At 35.6% G+C, this 8,976-nt stretch overlaps 1 long non-coding RNA gene across 1 annotated transcript; it reads left to right on the top strand.

Annotated features, from left to right (window-relative positions):
• Positions 1 to 7,564: 7,564 nt before the first annotated feature.
• On the top strand, positions 7,565 to 8,976 carry LOC129756058 (uncharacterized). Its single transcript, XR_008739384.1, has 4 exons — positions 7,565 to 7,810; positions 7,877 to 8,160; positions 8,289 to 8,424; positions 8,478 to 8,976. It is a non-coding gene; the product is annotated as an uncharacterized LOC129756058 (long non-coding RNA).

The following is an 8,976-nucleotide window of genomic DNA, read 5'->3' as shown; positions in this document are numbered from 1 at the left end:
GCTTTGGTGTTATTTTAATCCGGAAACTTCAAAATATCTCGAAATTGTTGAATTACTTTTAAAATAGTTATGATTATTCTTTGGAGGGGTGATTGATGAAGAATCCATAAAAAAATGATTCTGTAAGGTGTTCCCATTTCATTGAGTAGGTAAGTTCTTCCAATGAGAGTTGTTCGTTTTTTAGTTGTGGAAAAATTTCATACATTGTGTGCAAAATGAGATATGAATATGGGAATAATGCTTTAAAAAAACATTAGGACGGTAGCGTAAAATTTTAGCTCAATAGGACTTGATATTTGGGGAGCATCAAAATATTGCGGTTACTGGGAAAATTTCTAATCGAGCGACGGTAGCCTTCCGTGCGGTAGGCTAGCCGGAGCAGTAAACACAGTTAAAAAATTCACTCTTACTCACTAATTTCATTGAAAAGTTAAGAAGTAAATTCTTGAATCAATCTTCAAATCATTATTTTGCAAGAGAGGACAAAACATGAAGTCATCGGAATGAAATATTATTATTCTTAGTATTCATTGAGATTGAATTAATTACGAGCGTTAAAATCCCAGACAAAACAAAAAATATTGAACACTATTGAAAACACATTTTTCCATAGCCTGAGAATTAACGAATTTGGCATGACGAAGATTTTTGATGCGATAAATGCGTCTTTGATACTTTATATGCTGGTCGAATTCAATTATGTTGTCGTTAAAGTGTAACAAATCGTATATGAGAAGTTAAAAAAAGGAGTTGTGTACGGATAATGATCTATTATAGAAAATAATACCATTCGCATCGCAAAAAATTGGACTGCGCACTCATAACTGCGAAACTTGTGCGATCTGTCAAATCAGTATAAAATCTGTCGGTTTTCTACACGCTAACCGCTTTTCAGTTAAACTTTATACGGATAACTCCGACTGCAAAACATAGCACGAAATCCAACATTCAATGAATGATCGCTACCGTGTCGTCGAACTCTAAACTTATTTAAACAACTACAGCGTTTTCTTTTTTTTCGTGAATTTGTCCGCTGATTGACCCCATCGCAAACAGTTTTTTTTTATTATTCATTTTTCCGTGATTTCGACCGCTGATTGACCAAGCTCAAGGCAAACACAATTTTTTGTTTTATAAACAATAGATAATCCGATAATAATATTTGGTATACATGTTTGTTTGACAACTTTTTATTAAATCATCTTTAACCCTCCAAAGCCGTTCGGGTCAATATGACCCGAAGCGCACATTTCAAACATCTTTATCATCATTCCAATATACTGATGAACTGGTAGTTTTGATTGACCAAGTATGTTCTATGAAAATAATGATCAAATTAACGCCAAAAAACTAAAACTTGAGTTTTTAAAATCGGTTCATTGAGAAATGAAATACAGCTAAGCAAAGCCAAAACTGGATGTCGTTTTTTTAAAGTAAGACTTTTTTATACCGGAAGATCTGTCATAGCGGTAAAAACTTTCATTGGACCCCAACATATCTATACATTGTCGGATAGATGGATTCTTGACAATTTCAAACATCAATGAAAAAATTAAATACAGAAAAGCTGTCAGAAGTTATGAGTATATTAAAAATAAAATTATTTTTTCGGACTTTTAACTTTCTAAACCAGTTTCTGAAAACCTGGTAATACATATCGACTTTATTTTGAAATGTTGAGTAATTAGAATAAATTACCTACACAATGAATATAATATCATCAAAATCGGTTAACATTTACAGCCAGGAGAACGAAATCAAATTACAACTAATATTTCCCCGAAACGGATATTTAGCGAACGGCTTTGGAAGGTTAAATGTTTTCCGCTTGTTCATCCGATTTAATTTCAGTCGATAAATAATCCTTATGTAGAACAATGCTCATTTTTTCTTGAATACTGTAATTTTTTTTACAGTGGTACCCTACGGGAGCCCAAATCAGCTATCGCAGAAATAGAAAAAAAGAGTGGATCAGCAATACTCGAAGATGCCGTTCAAATATATCGCGATTTTAGTTCAAATGTATAATTTTGTTTTTATTTATGTTTGTTTATAACTAATGTTCCAATTTCTCATTTGTACCATTTTTTAATTTTATTTGTCTATTTTATTTGAAGTAAACTACACAAAGTTTGTCATTTCAATTTAATTGTTATTATAAATTATGATATTATTTGAGTTCACCTTTTTGTCTTAGTAATGCATCTTTAAGTTTACTGAATAGTTTTTGAAATAGTTGAAAATTAACAGTCTTTGAAATAAAAAAATAATAACATTTAATACCAAATTTTGCTTACAGTTTGGTTTCAGGTTCGAATTCTAAAGAATAAATTAAGGATACCTCAGTGATGCCTAGTTTTGCTATCGTTCAGAGTTCTACTGCTTGCAGGCGACGCCCCTGAGGAATGAATGACATTCAGATGTTAAAATTAGGACCAAATAAATAAAAAAAAGCTGTCGATGCTTCAGTTTGCTATAAATTCAATTACGTTGGACTGTAATGATGCATGCTGAAGATGCCAGGTCAGATTTATGTTGATGCCTTATTTTGCTTTCATTTTGCTTTCGATTTGTGTATCTAAGTTTTTTCGAAAGTAATTGAAATAATTTGCGTTTAGGATAGCATTAGCAAGAAAGACCAAATCTTCACACTACGAATTCTCCAAATATGCCGTGAACACCAGGTCCCTACGCACCATCTATTCATCGACTGCGAAGCCGCATACGACACGATCGACCGTGAAGAACTATGGCAAATCAAGGACGAGAACGGTTTTTCCGAGAAGCTGACCAGTGATGTGCTGTGTGCAGATATCGGGTAAATTGTCGAGTTTATTCGAATCGCACAGGGGGCTTCGACAAGGCGAAGGTCTATCAACGTTAAGCTAGAAGGTCTTATTCGACCCCCCTTCTCCATGGGGGTCTCTCAAATAAAAGTAATAAGTCTTCAGAACGCGAGAACCGATCATACAAATGGAACCAAATGTGGCATGGAGTGTTTTTCGATACGAGGAATGTTTCTATGATAGTTTGGTACCTCTCTTTTCTACAGTGAGAAGATAGGAAGGGGTAGGGGGGCTCTCTTACATTTTTTCCATAACTCGAGAACTAAGTAATAAGCAAATGGAACCCAATTTGGCATGTGGGGGGGGGGGGGGGGGCGGGGTTATATTTGCATACGAGAAATGATTTAATAATAAATTCAGGTGCCTCCTTTGTTCAACGGGGAGATATAAATGGGGAAAGGAGGCTTCCATACAAATTTTGTATTAGGTTCTTGAGAATTAATCGAGCAAATAAAACCAAAAAATACTTAAGTACGAGAAATATTTCTATGAATATCAAGTACTCACTCCTCCATCTAGAATAGATAGAAAGGGTACATGGGACCCTCTAACATGTTTTTGCATAACTCGACTAACCAACTAACAAACCAAATGGAAACAAATTTGGCATGGGATGGTATTTCAATACGAAACATACGGACTGGATGTTTACGTCGATAGAGTGGATGTGTTTTTCTTAAGCGGAAAATTTATTTTTTAAATTTTTTAATTTGTCGTCTGTAATAAAAACAAAAAAACCTGTGATATTTACAAGCTGTGATATACAATCTGTGATATTTACGGTGATCGTCTCACAAGTGCTGTAGAGTTTGGTGTTCGACCAAAAATGAGTGAGCAGGATGCTGCTCCTGATGGAGTAGCATCAATACATAACCTCACGCAACCGCCGAGGAGTTCCGAATCGATGGAGCGAATGGATGACGAGATTTCGGCAACACAAACCAACAAAAAGGAAAACAACAACGACAGAACAGGAAATGGAAGGACCTACATCAACTATAATTACCAACCGGGTGATTGCCGGCCGTACAGAGTGGTAGTCGAGAACACGGACACGGAGAGACGGAAAGTAGTAAATAGACTACAAATAGGAATTTTATTACATCAAAACGGGTTTGACAAATCAATTGACGACATTAAAAAAACAGGTAACAATAAGGTGACGGTTTATGTTGGGAACATTAAGGATGCAAATAGACTAGCTAACTGTAAAAATCTACATTTGAAAGGCTATAAGGCATATGTACCAAAACAATTTGTCACGGTAACAGGAGTTATTTCTGGAATTCCGTTAGAACTGAAGGATGACGAGGTTAAAAATTTCATTAAGGCAAAAGTAGAAGTTGAATCGGTCTTTAGAATGCATCGCTTCAAGGACAAAAAAAAAGAACCAACATACAAAATGGGTGTAGTTTTCCGTAGCAATATTTTACCAAATGACATTAGTATTTATTCCGTAATTCATAGAGTACAGCCATATGTTAGAAAACCAGTGATTTGTTTTAAATGTCTACGTTACAATCATTTGTCTAAAAATTGTAAAGCGTCCATAGAGAAGTGTTCAAACTGTGCGACAGAGCATTCAGCCGACAATTCCTGTAATATTTTAAAATGTATGTATTGTGATAACAGTAGTCATAAAACGACTGATAAAATATGTCCGAGATGGAAAAAGGAAGTTAATATACAAACAATAATGGCAAAAAAAAGTATGACTTACCAAGAAGCTAAACAGTATTATGAAATTCCTACTGAAAATTTATTTGATGTATTGAGAATTTCGGAAGAATTTCCTACACCAGCAGAATCATTCACCAAAGTAGCAGCAAGAGGCTCAGGATTCCCACAACACCTACAGCAAAAGAACAACGAGAGAAGTTACAACGATAGTAGAAATAGAACTAGAAAGGAAAATAAACCTAAGGAAGGAACAGAAATAGTACCAGGTGTAGCAGGTCTATTAGGAATGAATCACAACGATTTTGCAAAAAAGAGGAAAATGGAAGAAGAACCTACAGGTACGGGGCTGTGGAACAAATACAAAACTGGAGAGCTAGAAAGGTTGAAGAAAGAAATAGAAGAATCGGTGAAAAAACAATCACAAGAAGAGTGGAAAAAATTAATAGCTACTGTTAATATGAAATTGGAATCTATTACAAAACCCCATGGTAAAACAGGAGGAGAAATAACAGCATGCATAATGGGTGAACTAAATAAATTGGGAGGAATATCGGGAGACTGTTCTTAAAATGTTCAACATATTACAAGCAAATATACAGAGTCTTTACAGAAACAAAAACGAGCTAACACATGAGCTGGTCACTCATAACTATGAAGCGGCATTACTATCTGAGATCTGGGTGAAACCAGATCAAATAAATACTTTAAGATGGAATATACAAGGTTACCACCGCCTCTTAGCTCCTCGTAATGATGGATTTGGAGGCGTAGGAATATTCCTCAAGGAGGAATTTAATTTTGAAAATATCAAACTAACGACATCTGAGGATTTTGAAACGTTAGGATTGTATATAAATTCAATAAAACTTGCTTTAGTTGTTGTTTATATCAATCCAAGAATAACAACAAATAATCTAGAAGCATCAATTACAATTTTTCTCAACGAATTGACCAAATTTGAAAGAGTATTAGTGGGAGGAGATTTTAATAGTCACAACGTGATATGGGGATGTGATGACACAAATTGCAAGGGCAAAATTGTTCATGACGCTATATCAATCTCTAATTTGATGCTGTTGAACACTGGAGTGTCTACTTATATTCCTCCAGTCGCTAACCATAGACCAAGTGCCATAGGTCTGACATTGTGTTCATTGAATCTGTTTGATAAAGTCCGTTGGAATGTTGCAGAAAAAACCTTTGGCGGAAGTGGACATCTAATGATAGAAACGAGTCTGGATTTAGGAGTTAAATCCAAACAAAAGTTTTATTTTGACAGAAAGAAAATAATAGACGAAATAGCTCAAACTAAGCACTGGGAGTTTGATAACTTAAAAGATTTATCAAACCTCACCAAAAATATAAGCAAAAAACATAAAAAACTAAGTAAACACACCCCAAAATACTATTGGTGCCCAGAATTATCACAATTATATGAACAAAAGCAAAATGCTCTTCGTGAATATAATAGATGCAGTAGTAGTGAAAAATTAATAATCTGGAAAAAATCCTCTGCAATATTTTTAAAAGCCAAAAGGCAACATATCAAAGATAAAATGATAGAGCTTTCTAGCTCTATTGATCCGAGAAATACTCAGGAAAATTGGAGACTACACAGAAAAAAATAATGACTATTACTTTTTTTTTTTTTTTTTTTGTTTCGATTATAGTCGTTTTACCATCTTTATGGCATTCGCGACTTTATCAACGTTACAGTTGGCGGATCGTTATTGAAAAACTTATCCGGTACAACTGTGTTCGATGTTTACTCTTGGGCTCGAACTCGCGGACATCGGCTCAGGAGAATGACTATTACGTGTCATGGAAAATGATTGCCTGTAAAAAAAAAAAACAACCTGTAATTCATAATTAAAGTAATTTCAAATGAATTCATCTAAAAATAAATAAACAGACATTCAAAATTAAAGTAAACGTCATGTAACAAAAAGGAGCATGACATTGACAGTAATATTACAGGTTCAAAACAAATTACGTGTCATAAAATTATACGGTGTTCAATAATTTTCAATTGCACATAAGAAAATTCAAGTGCATTTGGCATCCCAGTTAGCTAAACCGTCAAAATCAGCACACGAGCACTCAGAATCAAAACAACCCAAAAATAAGAACGCCAGCGCATCAAAACAAAGTTCGGCAGGCGTTCTCGATTTTGGGCTGCTGTCAATACACCAAAATAAAAGTTCGAAGCTCGAACTGACCACCCCAAAAAAATTTCCCTTTGTTTTCGGTTAGTTCCGTTTTTGAAGCAAAAAAATTCAGTCACATTGAAAACAATATCTGGTAAAAAGCTTTGAATTTGATAAAATTTTATCTTATTCTTAATTCATTTTAATTTATTGATTTCCAGAAAACGTTTATTCATCGATCATACCTTCTTCAGGAGCCGTTTCTACCAAAACATTGTTTACATCATGCCTTCAGCAAATTTCCGGAAGGAGGAAAATCAATAGGAAACCGAAAGAAGCGGAGGAGCTACGGGAGCTTCGGATAGTACTATATGGTAGGGGGTCTCCAGATAGGGAGGACACGTGACGCTCCTGAACGGTACCAAGCGCAGCCGTATAGTCAATTCCAGTGACGAGTGTAGCCTGGTTTTCCTCTAGGTGCATCCTGCAGGTCAGACCTATTGAATTTTTTTCCGGCTCGGGTTTCCTTTAATTACTTTTTTTCGAAAGCATTTGCCGAGGTCGGTCAATTGTAAAAACATTATTTTTGAAAATAAAATAAAAAAGGAAATATGAACAGAAATGTTTTATTTATTAAATTTGTTTAATCCCTTTTGATATTTGGTTCATCAAAGAAAAAATCCCAAAAAAAATCCCTGCGCATGACATGCCCCAAAATTAAGTTGCAAAAATAACGTTCATTCTCAAATTCGGGAAAACCCCCTCAAACTCATTTTCGTCGGGAGCCAGTTTCATCCGATTTTGCGGCATTTCAACTTGGTTTTGGGTTGTACCGGCCTAGAGTGAGGATTTGTTTATGTTTTTAATTTTCTTTTGTTTCGGCTTCGGAGCTCGGTTGCTCCACTTGAAAATTCTTTGTACGAGGCCGTGGCGGCAGGGTCGGTGTATTTTCTGGACTACAAACATTTGCGGACTCGGGAAACCGTGCAGCAACATAAATCATCAGGTACAGCGCTTCCGTATCGGAGAAGGTTTCCGTTTATTGATGGTTTTGTTTAGTGACTGTTCCTGTCCCAGAAGCACCAGAAGCAGGTCCTGATAAGCGTCGACTAGGCGAAACAGAATGCGGTACCGAGGGTAAGTTCTTTGGATATTTTTTTTTTTATCAGGAAACTAACTTCTTCATTCTATTCCGTTTGTTAGTTCCTGCCACCGAAATCGATGTGCACCACCTTCCAATCGGTGGCGGTTGGGCAGCAGTGTCGAGTCAATTTACTTCATTGAAGGACCGCGTTGCCTTAAAGCGATTGAAAAGGGACATCACATGACACAATTTCTGGATACTGCAATGCACTTGCTGCAGCGCTCAGTGGAGTCAGATACCCCCCGGTAAAACACCGCTGATTACGAATTGAAAGCCTGAATTTCTTGACGAAAACAAGCTTCCAAGGGATGAAATAGGGAAGCGGTCCAATTAATAATCAAAGGTAAGAATAAGAAGATTCTAATTAAATATTAAATTTTGGTCCAACTGCTATTGAATTCTACCTAGTTCAAAATGCGCCATCTTAAGTAGTTCTTGAAACATGCCTATATTATCATTTTCCGTTTCCAGACTGTAGTGATCAATAAGGTCCCAAGGAACTGCCTTCAGATTACCGTATCCAATAACGAGGGCAAAATTGAATTTAATTTTCAAAGGGATCGATAATCTAAAATTATCCGAATGTGACGAAGCGCTGACGTATCAGGTAAGAAATCAGTTTTTATGACTAAAATTAAAATAAAATATTAATCTTTGCAGTTAACCTAAAACCACTGGAAGGACACTCATTCAACTTTTGACGAAGGCAGCATATTTTCGTAACGATACTTGGCTTAGATTGCTGAGGTGAACGATGTGGTTCATATACTCACAGCAACTTCGGGTTCAGTCCGAAGACTTTCGCTTTAACCCTTCTCACAGTCGGGAGCGAGCCTGAAGGTGGATTCACCGGAGGAACATCTTCGTCGACACTGCAGTGTATCATGAAAAACTGGCAAATTATTTTAATGTTTCCATAGAAAATTGTTAAATGTTAAAAAAAGGGATAACCATATGATAAATTTTGGATTAGTGGCTATAACTTTTAGCATAGCTTAACTTAGCTTGATTAACTACTCACATCCAGTGGTAGTGGATATAACCTTTGATTTAAAAGTGTTTTATAACGGTTACGATCTATTTGTTAAACTATAATTGCGCTTCAAATTAAAACAAGAACGAACTATATAACTGCGAAAAAGTTAGGAAAAGTGTATGT

The sequence above is a fragment of the Uranotaenia lowii genome, chromosome 3 (assembly GCF_029784155.1).
Source record: "Uranotaenia lowii strain MFRU-FL chromosome 3, ASM2978415v1, whole genome shotgun sequence".
NCBI classification, from domain to species: Eukaryota; Metazoa; Arthropoda; class Insecta; order Diptera; family Culicidae; genus Uranotaenia; species Uranotaenia lowii.
Note: the sequence above shows the minus strand (reverse complement) of the source record. Positions and strands in the feature narration are given on the sequence as shown.